This window comes from Podarcis erhardii, assembly GCF_964252035.2.
Source record: "Podarcis erhardii genome assembly, chromosome: 5".
NCBI classification, from domain to species: domain Eukaryota; kingdom Metazoa; phylum Chordata; class Lepidosauria; order Squamata; family Lacertidae; genus Podarcis; species Podarcis erhardii.
Genome location: NC_138509.1, coordinates 50,016,845 through 50,034,438, shown reverse-complemented (window position 1 = coordinate 50,034,438; position 17,594 = coordinate 50,016,845). Strand labels below are relative to the sequence as shown.

At 40.4% G+C, this 17,594-nt stretch overlaps 1 protein-coding gene across 3 annotated transcripts in view; it reads left to right on the top strand.

The window, feature by feature from the left end:
* ATRNL1 (attractin like 1) overlaps positions 1-17,594 on the top strand; it is a 514,893-nt gene that overhangs the window by 456,146 nt on the left and 41,153 nt on the right. The gene's annotated exons all lie outside the window — the stretch shown is intronic.

Here is a 17,594-nt window from a genome sequence, read left to right as displayed (position 1 = left end):
CTGCCTATTTTTCAGCTGTTTTGAGCTGGAAAACATCTCTTGGTGTTTTCAGCTCAGCTATAATGCAATGTGCATAAGGCCTAGTCAAACATTATGCTCACTAGTAAGTGTCTAGTGGGACAGGTCTGTAAGACCTGGAAGGTGAGATATTGCTTCCCCTCCCCACTTTGTATGTATAGGAGAGACAGTGAGGCACATTATCATCTGAACTGTTTCCCTTTTCTTGTCTTTTCAAACATGTTAGATAAATAGAAGAAACATTTCATAGATTTTTCTAAGATTAGATGTGTTTTTGCAGCATTCATTAAAGTGCCAATCTTTTGGCATGTGCCTTTTTATCCATGTGGTTTTATTCGTTAAGTCTGTGCCAAGAAGAGTCTAAGATATCACTTAAAAAACAGTAGTTGTAAATGCTACTATAAGAAGACGCATCACCCAAACTACTTGCTATGTGAAGCAGACGCCACTTGGCAGTATTTCAAACAGCCAACCTTTCTGCATGTGTGGATTAGCAAAAAGCTAAAGCATATGAAGACAACATACTATGTGTGCTTCTACCTGGGCAGGAAGGAGCTGTGCATTCTCTTTGTGCCATTCAGCTACTGAAATAGAGTGTGAAGTATGATGGCACTGTGGGTTTTTTTTGTCAAAACTTACTAGTCACTGTCTCCCTGTGCAGACTACATGACAGGTGGAGGGGGAGCCTAGTCTTCAGGGGTGTTCTCCTCCAATTTGTTGGAACAATGGTGGGCAGTACTAATTCAACCAACAGCTGACAGCTGACTTAGGCTCAGCAATAGAGGACACACTGCAGCACGCTTTATGTAGGGGCCCCCTCAAACTCTGTCTACATAATTAATACTGTGCAAAAATGCAAGCCATGAGTTTTATGAAATGGAGCCTGTGACCATCCAACCTTTATGCCCAAGGGCACCATTCATAAGTTCCAATGAATGTGTGGCGCTCAGGGTTTGGGTCTTCAAATGCAGTCCCCATACCAGCCTCCATGTGATCACATGCTACATCATCTGTATAAGATGTGTGTGTATTTGTCTATATAACCTCATATCACTGTACCCATAAGTAAATGAGTCAAAGTCTGATATATCCCCCCCCCCTTTTTAAAACAAACTTGAGACCATTTTGATGCACGTATAGATTTATTTATGCATTCAAATGTGGGTGTTTTTGGTTTTTTTACTGGGACCTTGCTGTTCCTCAGAAAAGATTTTTGCATTATACAAAACACATCAAACTTTTTTGGGGGTACTTTAAAATATTTATATATCTCTACACTTTTCCAGAACTACCAAGGTGACATATTTGTCTAGTCTACACTGGTCTGAGGTAGAACACTATCTTAAACGAAATTGATACAAAATTGTAAAGAAAACCAATTCATGAATGGGGGAAAATGTTGTTTCAAGTAGAACCAGTTTCCTCAGGCAGGCCCTTAAGCAATTTACAGGGATAAGCTTTCTTTAGTTCCATGAATTCTTGGTTTGCTTTTCCTTCTTTTGATATGAACATCCCAGTGCCATCAAAGGAAAAGCAAAAAGTTTTCAAGATAGATAACAAACACATGAAGTTACCATTTAGGGACTTCTTTGAAAAACTGGCTGAACTCCAGAACCATGTCATTTTTGTGCAAACTTTTGAAGTAAACTGTTTGCGGTGCAGGGTGAAAAGGTGGCTTCTGATTTTGGTAATGAGCAATTTACATCACATAAGTCAAAATGCTGATATATTGTATGCTTCCAGGATGTGCAGCTTCAGGCTATGCAGAATAGTGATGATACACAGGAGTCCCCTATATTTTACAGATACTGTGTGCTTGATTGTTAACTGAAAGACCCAGAAAGTATTTTATGCAGCTACCAAACAGATGCTAAAACTGCAGCCAGTGAAGACTATTAATTGTTGACATGTTCTGATGTTTTTCATGTCATATAACCTAAAAAATGGCCACATTCAGATGTCACATATGGTTTAGCAAGATATGAACAACCCCTGAGCTCTCCCCTCCCTTTCTTCTGCATAGCTGGGAGAAGGAGTTCAGAAACTTTTATTTCCATTATTAAAGCTTCAAATGAAATCTAGACTGATAAACTGTTGGTGGTGGCGGCATCTGTCGGTCTTAAGAGACAATGGAGTGCACTCCAGGGGGTGAAGTCAAACTGCTGCATTGGCAGCACTGAAGTAACCTCCCAGCGCACAAGTCTGGGAAGTGAGTTTGGAAGTTGTGAACTGCCAAGACAACAAGATGTCCCTCTTGACCTTACTGATGTGATCCAAAGGAAAGCAGAGCAATAGTTCTGACACCAGCTTGGCTGCAGGAGTTGCCAAAAGGAGGAGTACAAGGCACCATCCAGCCTTCTTAGGGGCTTCACTCCAGATTTGTGTAGTTTACTCCTTAGCCTTTTCTTCTCCCAAAGGTATTCCACAAGGCAGCAGAGGTATAGAATCAAAGTTTCCTTCTGCTAGATGAGCTACCTTCCCAGGTTGATGAGCTCCATCTGGCCCACTTCCCTCTACAGAACATGCAGTAACCACCACATTGACCATTGGACCCACTATTAATCGCATCCACTCAATCCACCAGAGCTTGTCTTCAAATGTAAGGTAAATCCCTAACTCACCGAGGGTTTGAGACCCATCTGCTACTGTCACCTGATTTAGTCAGCTAGTTGAAGCTGTCCCTGGGGTGTGCCCTATCGCATACTGACAGCTTCTAGGAGTCATAGGTGAAAGCTGAGTGCATGGTGGGGACCAAAGGAAGACAAATTACCCCAGAAGGAGCAAGAGGTGCTCTCCCGCAGAGGTACTACATTAAATATGGTGTATTCAAAACAAGTCACCTTCAAACAATAGTTTCTGAAGCTGGCTGGTTAAACCAACTGTGGTTATTATTAACCACATCTGTTTCTTGAGAGAGACGAGAGCAGAGTAGCAAACAAAACCTTTTTCTTGCCCCAAGAGAAGAATTTGACCTCAGCTCTTGATTTTTAAAATACTTTTACCTGTTGTATAATGCATGGATATGCAACCTGGGGCTCTCAAAGTGTTGTTAGACACCAATTTCCATCTTCCTAAGCCAGCAGAGCCTATGGTCAGAGGTGATTTGTAGTCCAACAACTACTGTTGTTGAGGGTTGCTGTTTCGAAATCCCTTGTATAATAGAAAAACTTATTTACATCTCTTAACATCAGCTACTTGTTTTGTCTTGTTCTGTAACAACGCTATATGAGTTGTTATATGCAGAAAGTACACATTATGATTAAAAGGACTCTCTTGACCTAGCTGTACAACTATTCTGTTCTGTGGAACAGACGGATTGATGTAATATCACTTACAGTACAATGGTATACATATCTGATTCAGAATTAAATATTTGTGTTTGACGGGGCTTACTCCCAGTAAGTGGGTACCTAATGGCAATTTAGGCTTTGATTTAAGATTGGAATTGGAGCAAACAGCTGTAGCTCTACAATCGGGACCAGCAGAATATAGCTGACTTTCCATGGTAAACATTAGGTTGTGCGGGGGGAGCAGAAATGACTGCACTCCCTGTAATTTGTGTTATGCCATGCCCACCACAAGCCATTTTTGTGACTTTCACCCACAGCACTCTCTCAAAATTCAAAATGTGTCCCTGGTCCTCAAAGGGGTGCTAGCAGGTTTCTAAGGTTCCAGGGAGAAATCTTCCCCAGCCTGAGTTCCTTTTAAACTGGAGAATTGGTGCTGAACTAGAAACTACTGTGTGCAGCTCAAAGATTGTAATCTACTATTGAGAAATGGCCCTCCCCATATACTTCAGAGCCTTTTAAGAAAATTTCTAATGCATGAGCAATTTGAGATTCAGGAAAATGTTGTCGGAAGGATGTCAAGGCTTTATATATTATTAGTGTTTCTGAAAGCATGATGGGGACAGTTCTGGCTTAAAAGTAGCACTTAAAACTTTGCAGCTGTCCAATTTCAAGAATCTTTTCATCTCACACCTTTCAGTGCTGGAAGAAGAAATGGTTTCATATGTGACTGCAGAGATATTATTACTATAATATGTGCTGTAGTTGTCAAGTCAGAAATTAAAATGGAAACAGAACAGGAAGCTAACCTCCCTCATCGTTGTATGTTATAAAGACATCAGCTATAGAAACCAGATTTTTCAAACTTAGGCACCTCATAAATGATATGTAAATCTAGAGTTCATATATTCAAACAAAAAATCACAGTTCTCAGGGATGTTGAACATTTCATTTATCTGGCCAGATAGTTGGGGGGAGCTAGAAATATGGCTAGTCAGGATGTTTCATTGCATCATTGTGTCTGGTATTCAATACAGTTGAGGTATCACTTTAATATAGAAGTGCCTTCATGATACTATAAGAATGATAACTTCTCTGGGACTTCCTGCTGAAGATTGTTGAAATGCACTAACTTAAGATAATTAATTACCAGACTGGAAAGTATTAATTAGTTCATCATTAGTGAATGAATATGTGGATTTTAAAAATCACCTTATAAGCAGTGAAATCCTTTATAAAAGGGTGCTCAGTGCTGATGAATGCCTTTGTGTTTAACACCATCTATTTGCAGCCCAAGGTTCAAACGGTCTATTTAAAATTATCCCACCCCCCACCCCAGTATACTTGGATTAATTGGCTGGGTTGTAATATAATAATTGGACAAAGGGGGTTCTCTACTACAAAGAGAGGAGGGGCTCAGTATTCCCTGGTTCTGTTGTTTCTCTTTGTCTCTAACTAGGAAGTGTGAAGTATAGCTTGCCATCCCAGCCCATTAAGCTACAGGCAGAGCAATGACACAAGGCTCGCCAGTACCATGGAGGGATGGACAAGTTTGTTGCAAATATGTGGAGAAGAAACAATGCAAATAGGCCAGATGGGGTGGATAGAATAATGCATCAATGTAGCAGGCACAGAGAGAGGGGGCTAGACTAGAACTAAGAAAGCAGGAACATGTCAGGGTCTAGCAGGAACAGTTAGTGGGACTCTGCTATAGGGCTCCATCAAATTATGTACTGTTGATTTATAGCAGGGGTGGGAAGAAGATGTATAGAAATTTTCTGTTAGATCCTTCCACTACCACCACCACCACCACCAGGGTGGGGTGGGGGAGGAATCAGGAGAAAAAACAGGAGTGGGGTGAAAGGAGTGAAAGGACTTGTGAACTTGGTTCTGGTACTGCTCACAAATTCCTTGGCTGCACGTGCGCTCAGAGGCACACCCTCCCTTAAATCTTAGCATATGTCTGCCTGCTTGAGCCACAGTTTTGCCCCTAACTCTCGTTGATGGACCACAGGATGCCAATAAAAAGCAAAAGACAGAGTATACTCCACAGGGCTATGTCGTTCTCTGATTTACAGTATGCTTATTTCACATTTTTCTGTCCTTTTCATCCTAATTTGTCTCTCACACTATCTCATAAGATTTTAAAAAACCCATCACTCTAAACAAGAAAGAGATGAACTCTCACAGTTAGAGTAATAGTAGTATACAGCGTAAAAAAGAAAAGCACAGCAACCTTCAGTTCTTCAAAGTGCCACAGGATTCTGTCTTGGGCCCGGTCTTATTCAACATCTTTATCAACGACTTGGATGATGGACTCAAGGGCATCCTGATCAAATTTGCAGATGACACCAAACTGGGAGGGGTGGCTAACACCCCAGAGGACAGGATCACACTTCAAAACGACCTTGACACATTAGAGAACTGGGCCAAAACAAACAAGATGAATTTTAACAGGGAGAAATGTAAAGTATTGCACTTGGGCAAAAAAAATGAGAGGCACAAATACAAGATGGGTGACACCTGGCTTGAGAGCAGTACATGTGAAAAGGATCTAGGAGTCTTGGTTGACCACAAACTTGATATGAGCCAACAGTGTGACGCGGCAGCTAAAAAAAGCCAATGCAATTCTGGGCTGCATCAATAGGAGTATAGCATCTAGATCAAGGGAAGTAATAGTGCCACTGTATTCTGCTCTGGTCAGACCTCACCTGGAGTACTGTGTCCAGTTCTGGGCACCACAGTTCAAGAAGGACACTGGCAAACTGGAACGTGTCCAGAGGAGGGCAACCAAAATGGTCAAAGGCCTGGAAACGATGCCTTATGAGGAACGGCTAAGGGAGCTGGGCATGTTTAGCCTGGAGAAGAGGAGGTTAAGGGGTGATACGATAGCCATGTTCAAATATATAAAAGGATGTCACATAGAGGAGGGAGAAAGGTTGTTTTCTGCTGCTCCAGAGAAGCGGACACGGAGCAATGGATCCAAACTACAAGAAAGAAGATTCCACCTAAACATTAGGAAGAACTTCCTGACAGTAAGAGCTGTTTGACAGTGGAATTTGCTGCCAAGGAGTGTGGTGGAGTCTCCTTCTTTGGAGGTCTTTAAGCAGAGGCTTGACAACCATATGTCAGGAGTGCTCTGATGGTGTTTCCTGCTTGGCAGGGGGTTGGACTCGATGGCCCTTGTGGTCTCTTCCAACTCTATGATTCTATGAAATATTCAGCACAATTAACTTGTATACTATAGATGGCAGCCAACGCCTCACCAGAGGCAGTTTTAGGGTGGAATGGCCAGTGTGCCATGCTGCAGGGAGTGCCACAACAATGCTGTAGAACAGAGTGTGAGAGGCGGGTGGGTGTGTGAATCTTAGCATCACACAGGGCACCACTGAAATCTGAGAGCCCAAAGTCTCCACTGTTTCCACCCAGTTCCTACCAACATCTTTTCACTCAGTTCATTCCCTTTCCCTCAAACACCAAAAATCTTAATGTGGGCATAGTGAGGGATCTGTGCTTCATGAAATGAAAGTGCTGATTAATAATAACTCTAGTAACTTCATTGGAGTTATGCCAGCAACTTTTGTTCCCCTGTTTCCCACCTCCCGTATGTACTTTGTGGGATTTTCAGAAATATGACCAGTCATTGTGCAAGTTCAACACTTTGTCATTATTTATTATGCTACATATATAAAGCAGCAATTAATTTGGAGGCAAGTATGAGAAAGTTCAAAACATCTCTGTTAGTTAAACATAGATTGTGCTTTTGGCTTGTCCACATCAACATATATCCTTCACATATCTAACTGATATATATCATGAAATAATTAATTTTTATGATTGATAAATGCATCCTTGGTAACTCAGTTTTGCATAGAATATAATTATCAGGGCTATAAAATTGACCACTGAGATTTTGTATCTCTAATGGAATATATCAAGCTTGATTGATGGGAATCCAGTTATCTTGCCAAGCTAACCACTTATCAAAGCCCCAGAAGCCTTGTACTAAGAACAATATAAATATGTCAGATTCAAGCACAACTGCAGTGCCTAAACAATAGATTTATTGTGATTCAAGTAAGCAGGTTGGCTTTGCAAGTTTTATACTTTCCTTGTCCAGTTCAGACACCACTTTGGCATATCCAAACTCCAGAAAATGGTTCACAGACATGCTGGAAAGGATAACATTTATAGTAAAAGCTTGACAGATAAAAAAGTTGCTATTAGTGAAAAAGGCTATAAAACATGTCAATCACACATACTATGAACACACCCTGTGGGAGCTGGAGTGCATTAACAAGACCAGTCGCCCAATCTGCCCAAGACTTCCTGGTTGCATGTGCAGATCATGCGGTTGACCGAGCGAGGCTGGATGAATTAAATCTCTACAGATCACAATGATCCTACCTCTGCCTAGCCTTGGAACACACACTGATGATGCCCCAAGAAACTGGGTGGACAAAGCTAAGTGAAATCTGCTTCTCCAATTTACTCAGCCAGCACTTGGTGATTCAGGACAGGTAAACCTCCTTATCCAGGATTGAGTCCTGGATACGTAGGTGTTTCATTATGGATCAACCTGGCATTAACACTAGAACCACAAGGTTTCATGGCAAGTTGATAGGACAACTCAGGTAATCTCAGCTGGGGGTAGGACTGCAAAGGGCAGCAACTTTCACATGCCTTGGCCCCTCACTTCCCTTTTAAGTAGCTGTTAACTTAGTCCCACTAAAACCAGTTCAGCTATCCCAGTCAAACTCACAGAAATGCAGTTCATCTTTCGTCATGCATTACGTGCAACAAAGTTTGATAGTTTCCTCACAACTTCCTAGAGCATCCAAGAAATGTGTTTATGCACTACCATTCTTGCAATCAACTGTATAAAGGATTTCTTCAGCCATTTCAAACAGTCTGCCTTTGCACAGAAAGCCAAAAGTATATTTCCACCTCTTGTGCTATTTGTGCTTCTGGTAGTTGAATCGGATTTTGTGGGCTGGTTGCAGGCTCATTTGCTAAACCATGATTTTCCAAGGTGTCACTTTTTAAAAAATCTGGAATCTTAACTGTCATGCAAGACACTTTTGGGTGAGTGGATGAAAGCTTCATATATATCATTTTTTGTTCCCACCCCCAACACACAAACAATACTCAAATGCACAGATGTATGCAAACATCTGCCTAGATTGGAAAGGCATCAATATACTGCTGTTTCCATAGTTTTTCCATTCAATATATTATGCCAAAAGACTTACCTTTCTCTTTGCATTTTTAAAAATAGCTCTTTATAATTTTTCAAACAACCAAATGATCCATTCAGAATTCCAGTGTTAAATTGTCTGGGTCCAGTAGCATTGGTGTACTATTATGTGATTCAAAAACCATGCCTTGCTCAATGCTTTCTCCTTTGGGACAGGTATGTTAATAACAAGCTTTGATGACTGGATATAGATTTTCCCTCTTTTTGGGTGGGCGTGTTACATTTATACATTGTTTCCTTATGTTTCTTTCACTGCATTTTACGACTCTTCTGTAATTTTATTGATATTTTTTCTTTGTTTGACAATATAGTTTTCAATATTACAGTTGTCTTGTTTAGAAACATTCATTATTTCTTTTTCCACATAACGTTATGTGAACCTGTTTTGGACTATTATTCTTGTCTTTTGAGTTAAATTAAATTGAAATTTTTCCCTCCCTTTTCACTACTTTTGCGTTGTATATTCCTGCCTTTTAGTTAAAGGTAATGTGAGCATGCTCTTACATTTTTTGAGAGTAAATAGTGAATTCTATTAACTTTATAAATTCCTTCCAGTTCCATTTCTTCAACTTAAGCACTGCTGTCAAGAGATATTTTCTCTCTCACAGGGATTTCTTCTTTATCATTTACATTCATATCTTTCACTTCTCCTTGCTTAAGTTCTTCCTATTTCAAACTGTTACTAATGGGCTATGCTAATTTGCTTGTGATAACTTCCATTGCCTTATTTTCTTCCTTTTTATTTTGCTGAGATACACATTTCCCCCTCTTTATCCCTTTTCTTATTTTCCTTCTATACCCTTTCTTGGCTTGCATGGTCTTTCATCCTGTCTCAAGGACTATTTGTCTATCTTATATCAATCTGCCTCCACCCGTCTCAAAAATTGCTGTGGTTCAATCTGTAGCTGTCCTTTCTCTCACAAAGTTATGAATGATTAGCTGCAGTTTTTCAAATTTATACACTTGTCAAAGCAACTGTCACTTTTCCAGCGTAAACCCCTAAGTTGCAATTGCTTGCATTCCAAATCCTCCAATGGTGTATGTGTGTGCATCCTAACAACTTTTCCTTTCTTTGTTGTATGTTTCAAGGGGTCTTTCGTCCCCACCCTGTTATTTCTCTAAATTAGGAGTAGTCAACATGGTGCCTTCAAGCTACTGAACTACAGATCCCACCACTCCAGCCATTGATGTCCTGACTGGATTTGATGGGAATTGTAGTCCAACAACATCTGGAGGGCAGCACATTGGCTCAATCCTCCCTAGGCCAATTTTGGCACCCAGAAACCCATAAATAGCCATTATACTAATTTTGGGAGCAATGTGCTATGGATGTTTGGCTTTCTGTTTTATTGCATAAATTCTGATTCCAATTTATCAAGGAAAGTCTTATAAATTCCTGAAATACTAATATTAAAATAATAAGACAATGTAGTTGAGCTAAAAATGAAAATGTGAAAGAATAGACCTAACCAGATAAATAACGCCATTCATAACAACAGAATAGTTGAGCAAAGTATAGCTTTAGAACAGGCCTGAAGGTCACTGCACACAAGGAGGGTCCCATCTACCATTCCCATTCTAGAAATTCCACACACATTAGTTCCAAATAGCTAAAATGTTGTATTTTGACATTCTTTGCTGTGGACTTTCATGTAGGCAATTATTCCCCAGCACTGTCTTGTGCTTTAATTAGCATTTTGATATTTGTAAGCAAACCATTCTGATATTTAAAAGCAAACAAGCTATTTTGATATTTATATGCAACTATTTCTGTAGGATGGAAAAATTCTTAGGCAATACTTGCACCTCAGTAGTTGCTTCAGAAAAACTACAGAGTCGACTGAGTTTTGAAAACAGCTTGATGTCTTTGAATCCAGCAGCTTTCTTATGGAGCTAATATCACCATTAGCTCTACTATTATTACTGTTAATTAAGTCCTGTTGGTTTTGGTATTCCCTTATCACTGGTAATCATGGAAAAACTCTTAGCATATACAGTTTGTTATCTCTGCTATTAAATGATTTAGTACGTGGGCACCATTCCTTGCTGGAATTCAGTGCCCTTCAAATGCATACAGGAACTAAATTGACATACTACAGGGGCATATTGTATTCATTGAATTGGCAATCTGGATACTCACCAAACCAGTAGTAGGTGAGTGTTTGATGAGCAAGTTAAGAATACCTTCTACCAATAACATACTAATGGTATTGGACCCACAATGCATTCTGAGAAATAAGTTATAAATTTTCATAATCTCATAAATGATGGGAGTCTTAATATGTGTGGTGTACTGAGGTAGGGGAGAGAGAAAGGTCAAGACAAATGGCAATTTTAGGACTTTTCTGGGACATGGAAGGCATTCTTATTTAACCTCCCTCAACCTTCACACTATAGTTATTAAAACCAAATCAATGATTGCACAGAGATATCTTAATAGAAGCCCTCTGTATTCCAGACAAAATGAGTTTAATAGCATCCAATTAAGATAGTTTTCCTAAGGATGTATTCGCAAAACATGTTAAAGACAAAGTACTGTCATAACAGCAAGAAGCCAGGAGTTAATTGCTGAATACATGAAGCCAGCAAGCCTCCAAAGAGAATGCAAGCTATTACAAGAAAATAAAAACAAAATGCCAGAGCTAGTTTTAAGGATGTAATTGAGAAAATCACTGTCTGAAAAACAAGCTAATAACAGCCACAGTTTCTGCAACACTGGCTAGATTGGCTGATATTTAGGTTATAGGAGAATGAAGACATTGTGTTGTTGTTTTTTACAAAAGCAGATGAGAAGCCCAGAGAGTTTGAAGTGGTGAGAAGATAAGACATGGAGGAGACAGAAGACTTCACCCTAAATAGACCTTGATTATAAGAAATGCAGTTGAAAGCCATAGCCAATTCTGAAGCATTTCAGTAACAAATCATATCTTTCCTCCATAATGCTCTCAGTTCATTCACAAAGCGATAAAGACCCTGATTATCCAAACTTGGATGAATTTAAAGTAAAACTTGACTATTTTTGCCTCCTAAATCAAAATGGTGAGAAATAAGCTAGCAATCTTGTCAGCACCCTAAATCTGTCATTTATAATAAATTTGTCTGAAATACTGAAAATGATCCATGGAGATATGATGTATTTGTAGGAAACTAAGCTGGGGAATGCTATGGTTAAAGTCCCACATGCACACAGACACACACTGTCATAATTACAGAGAATCTAGAATGTTATTTATGCCTTGACTGTAGTAATTCACTCAAGACAAATGGATTCTTACAGCTCTCTAACTGAAGTAAACAAGACTTGTACTGGCAGAGCAGTTTCAAGACTGAAGCCATGAAGTGCATATATTTGCTTCTAAAACCTCTTGAGCACTTTTATGGGATGCTAAATGACTTAGCTCTCACTCAGGACTAAAGCGCAGTCTCTGTTCCAGCATGCTCGCCTTACAGTTAGAGGAAGAGCCACCTCCTTGTGTAATGTACTATAATTGATCTTCTTCAGTGTTTTAAGCAGAGCTGAGCTGAAACAGATTAACTTTGTAGGTCTCTTGGCAGTCAATAAAAAAAAAGAGGGCTTGCTTTCAGTGTTTGGGGAGGGCTGTGAACAGAGGAGTATTTCCCATCTTACCCATAGTAATTCAAGTGCAGGATGCTGGGGGAGTGTCTCCATTGTTTGCGGGGTGTGTGTGTGTGTGTGTGTGTTGGCAGCCGCCTAGGAGGATGTAGCAAAGTAGTCACAATAGCAGCTACATTTGTCTTCCTACAGCTTTGTCTGGGGAGGTGGGTAACCACCCTGGTGACAGTGGCTCCCACTGTTGTTGTTTAGTCGTTTAGTCGTGTCCGACTCTTCGTGACACCACGGACCAGAGCACGCCAGGCACTTCTGTCCTCCACTGCCTCCCACAGTTTGGTCAAAATCATGCTAGTAGCTTCGAGAACACCATCCAACCATCTCGTCCTCTGTCGTCCCCTTCTCCTTGCGCCCTCCATCTTTCCCAACATCATATTCTCCTTTCCTGCACACTTGATATGCATCCAGGGCAAGCATGGTCTCATTCTTTCTCCCCGCCATCCTTACTTGCAGAGTGATGGTAAGGTGATGTGAAAATATTGTCCTCCCTCTAACCTGGCAACATTTGCCCTCAGTGACATTGTCACAGTGCCACTTCTGAATTGCTATTTGACATTGTGAAATCATCACATTCACAATGCGAGATCTCACACAACTGGCTGTAAGAAGTCTGCATGGGAGAAGCCCCCCTGGTGGTGGTGGAGAAGGCATTAATGGAGCTGCCTGGAGCAGCAAGTTAACAGCAGAGTGGCAGACATTCGGGGATGGAAAAGGAATGTTTTTGAGATGTCCCCATCCCACCCCACAAACCCCTTTCTTGCACTAATAATGTCCACCTGAGAACATTTATTTTGGCTCTCATTACGATTCTGACACATATTTTGTGTAATTTTCACTTAAATTTCTTTGTGCTTCATTCAGATATTGAGGACATGGAAATAAAGTATCCATATAGGAATGGCTGTGAAGCAAACCTCAAGTCATTTATAATTTAGGAATATTATATTAAAGCTGTGTGGGAATAAAAAAAGAGGATAAAATCATCTGTAACACAGCTTTGTGCACCATGTTATTTGTTACATATACAGGTGCCTGCCTAGCCTAGGTACAAAGGTGTGAGTTGAGGGAGAAAGAAAATAATTCTTTTTTATTCTTTATTGTTGATGAATTTTTGGATCAATATCACAAAGTCCAAGATACTCTGATTGGTTTTTGTTAAAAGAACTGCAGGCAAATCCATTATCCTTTCTCTAGACAAATGATTCCCATCAAATATCCTCATCTTTTTGCCTACAATGAAGAAAGTGCAGATTAGTCGTCATATGAGAAAATGATGAAAAAGAAGTGTGAATAACAGATTGTGTCTGGGACTTTGAAGAGAATCCTAATGCAGTTTGTTAGAACTGCAATATCCAGAAGAAGACAAAAGGAGGCTGGCTGAGACAATAGTTTTATATTTGTGTGAGTGTTCCCAGCTGTTCCCAGGTGTGCACTCAGGCAAGTAAATTGTGTCATGTGAGAAGAAAGATCAGAGTTATTGAATGCCTGGGGATGACTCGGTAGCGGCTGCGTGATTTTCATCTGAGTGGCCCTTGGAGAGGCATGTTGTAATTGATGCATTCGGTGTTTCTCATGGTGATGGGGCAGGTGCTGCAAGAAATGCCACACCTTGCAAAGGATATTACAGAGCTGTTGGGGGGGGGGAGAGATAACTGATATATATATAATGCCTGATATGGAGAAACCAGAGGGGGAAAGTTTTCTCCCTCATAAAATTTTTTGACCTCAGGCTCCATCCTATGAAACTGATTGGCAGGAGATTCATGTCTCCTGCCTTTCAGGAGGTCCCAGCTTCCTACATCAGCAAGATGATTTGTTTCTTCTACATGGTGCATCTTGTCCTTTGAGTTCCTCTGCTGAGCTTGAGGTACACACATACAGTACTGGAAGTGCCTAAAGCTCAGCACAGAAACAAAGGAGGGCTAATCGGAGACAATGAGAGACAAACTGAAATGAAAGCCAAAGAAACCAACCTGAATGGGAGCTAATACAGACATACTTTAAAGGTAATGGAAAAACAAAGCACACCAGGATTGCCAGAGCTCAGGCATATCATGGATGCAATATACATGCCTCACAATTTATCATTTTTGTTAGGATAGTGACCTCACATGTATACAATCAGATTTTTAAATAAATTCTGGCTGTACATCGTCTCACTCCCAATTGCCCTTTGACATTTTTCTGTTAAGTTGGAAAGCTAGACTAGTATGTACTGAGGTAAAAATGCTCTCTCGACGGTTTTTATACATTCCTATTTGCAATGCTCAGTTTTTGCCCATATGTTCTCCTACACCTTTCTCTCTACATGGCGTTAATGGGCACTTCAGCTGATGATACATCTTGTTATGAAATGCCAGTTCACATAGTAATATTCTGTGTGTTGACAAACCTTCTGATCTTCCAAGTCCAAGGTAGAAGACCAACAAAGGAAACAAAGTTTGCTCTGCTCTTTACATGCTGTGAACACCCTTTACTTCTGCACTAACCATTGTCTATATGAGGTTCACATTGCCACCTCCTCTCGCTGGCAGAAATTAGCCTTCATGCTGCTAGGTTCTTTTTCTAAGTGCCCTGTTGCAGGGTATTTTGCTTAGTATGCTTCAAGTTACTTAGTTTCCTACAGAGAAAGTAGAAACTGGAAGCAGCAGGAAGTGCAAAGAGGGAGTTTGCAGGTAGGGTAACATATTTTGGATGGGACACGGGTGGCGCTGTGGGTTAAACCACAGAGCCTAGGACTTACCAATCAGAAGGTCGGCAGTTCGAATCCCCGCGACGGGGTGAGCTCCCGTTGCTCGGTCCCTGCTCCTGCCAACCTAGCAGTTTGAAAGCACGTCAAAGTGCACGTAGATAAATAGGTACTGCTCCGGCGGGAAGGTAAACAGCGTTTCCATGTTCTCCTCTGGTTTGCCAGAAGTGGCTTAGTCATGCTGGCCACATGACCCAGAAGCTGTATGCTGGCTTCCTTGGCCAATAAAGCGAGATGAGCGCCGCAACCCCAGAGTCGGCCACGACTGGACTTAATGGTCAGGGGTCCCTTTACCTTTACCATATTTTGGAGGGAGTGCTTCATTTCAGCCTTGAATTTAATTCCACTTCCAGCTGATTGCAAAAGAGCAACACAAAAAGGGCTGTTCTGTGGAAGCAACCTTGAGATGGGGATGCAAAGAGTGCTAGCTGTTTGTGGCATGTATAATTCGAAGCACAGCTGGTGCATATAGTTTGAGACACCTAGATATGTTAATGGAGGGGCAGTGACTGAAGTGCTATTGCTAAAGCCACCTTGAAATAGCAGCATAAAGTTTAGTTATTGAGCTCTTTTTCTTATTTATTTATTTATTTATTTATGGAAGCCATTTGAAATATGCCTTTGGCAAAACCCTGTCAGGATTTGCTTCTTAGAGGTTGGTTGTTTTTGCCATATCCTTTATTCTACATTTAGACAAATATCCTCAAGTTTTTGCCCACAATAAAGGTTACTAAAATCTATTTTCAAACTTTTATTCATTTATTACTGATGCCCAATACTATGTCAGCCTAGGTTTTAGCAGCAGCTTATGAATGGAAGAAGAAAATTAAAAGGTAATCATTTAGAGGGGTGGAGGTGGGAAATCAGCAGTCATAAAACATTTTAAAAACCACTGAAAAACAAATCGACCACAGTCTTTTAAAACCTGCTCAAACTCAGCGATTGAATACTTTTACATATTTTAAAAACGAGCTGAACTCTTATGGCGCATGGCTTCAGCCCTCATAGGATACAATTGCCAATGGTTGTGAATGCTACTCAGAATCCAAGAGAATCACTGCCCTTTATCAAAGCAGGAAGACTGCTAGGCAGTGAGGTGGGCAGTAAACCAGCAGAATCCATCATCTGTCCTGATTACCCAGTGCCAGAAGCAAACATTCCTGACCCCCATTCAACTTGACAGAGAGCCCAAAAAGATGGAATCTCTACAGCCTCAAGTCTGCTCTAATGCTGTACTGACCGAGTCCCCAGTGGACATAGCTGGGTGAGACCTACTCTGCCTTGCTCACTTCATCCACATTTCAGAGAAATACAGGCCAGAGGGATCTCCTCATTCACAGTCAGACCATGGTTGTGGGAGGTGGTATTCAAAGCCAATCTGGCATTCAACAGACCCAAGGGCTGGCTGACAGGATAACCACAATACCCAAAGTTGGAGCAGGGGCTGGTGCACTAACTGTGCTATGTGCCCCTTTCCCAGCCTGCCTCACCCCCACACCATACCCAGCTTTATCCAGAACCACCGTGATTGGGGTCCCCCCTGCTCCTCTCTTCCCAGGCATATCTTACCTCTAATAATTAAAACAAAAACCCAAACTATAAAACACACGTTAAAAAGCAATTTAAAGAATTTAAAACAATTAGGGCAGGGCCATCCCCAGAGAAACTTTTTGATGAGAACAGAGATGTAAACGCTTCTTTTTGTAGCAATTATATGTAAGGCAAAAGACTTTTGTTATATCACTTCCTAGTATAACATTCTACACAGGTCTTTGTATTTAGTCCCATTGATCATGAAAGCTGCTGATGAGCAGGATGGGGTCAACAGATTCTAGCCTATTGCATTGAGTTGGACATGGTCCATCAGTGTCTCTGATCCTCTTTAATAAGTTGGTTCTATGCAAGGGCACTATCAAATTGCAAAATAAATCAATTGTTCAAAAATGTTATACAGAGGAAAGAACTTTTACCATTATAAGTTAGCAAAGAGAGTAAGCAGTGCATAACACCCTGGGATATACAACAGGTATTTTGCTTTTGAGGATTAAATGGTAGAATGCATTCGCTAAAGGGAGTTTGTAAATTATTCAGATAATCTGTACCTATGGGATAAATGCTGTTCTTTAAAACTAGGATACAGCTATATAATCAGATAACTTAGGTCCATCAATACTGAGCTAAGAAATTCTGTAATTTCCCACCCCCTGCATTTATTAAAAATCTGGAGTTTTATTCAAATACTATCTCCTTGACGTTATGCTTCAGTGAAGTATTTGGTTATCTCTGATTTTTCCACTGATCAAGAAAAAAGAAAAAGAGAGAAAGGCCTAGTGACATGTGAAGAAATTGCAATAAAAGACACAGTATCATGCATCTTCTTACCATAAATAATTAATTTTTCATGATGGTGGATGGTTTCCTAATAATGAAAATTCTCATTAAGTTTTCCCATTTTCAAATTTTATATAAAAGCTTGCATTAAATCATAAATCCCCCCTGCTCTGTCAGTTCAAGTGAACAATCTGCAAACCTTGTCAAGCATAAGCATGCACATTGTTAGGGCCTGCATTTTTGTATTTGGATTAACAGATCTGGATATTTAGATGGTTCAATACTTTTAGCACTTTAGTTTCTGTGCAGGGTGGAATTTTG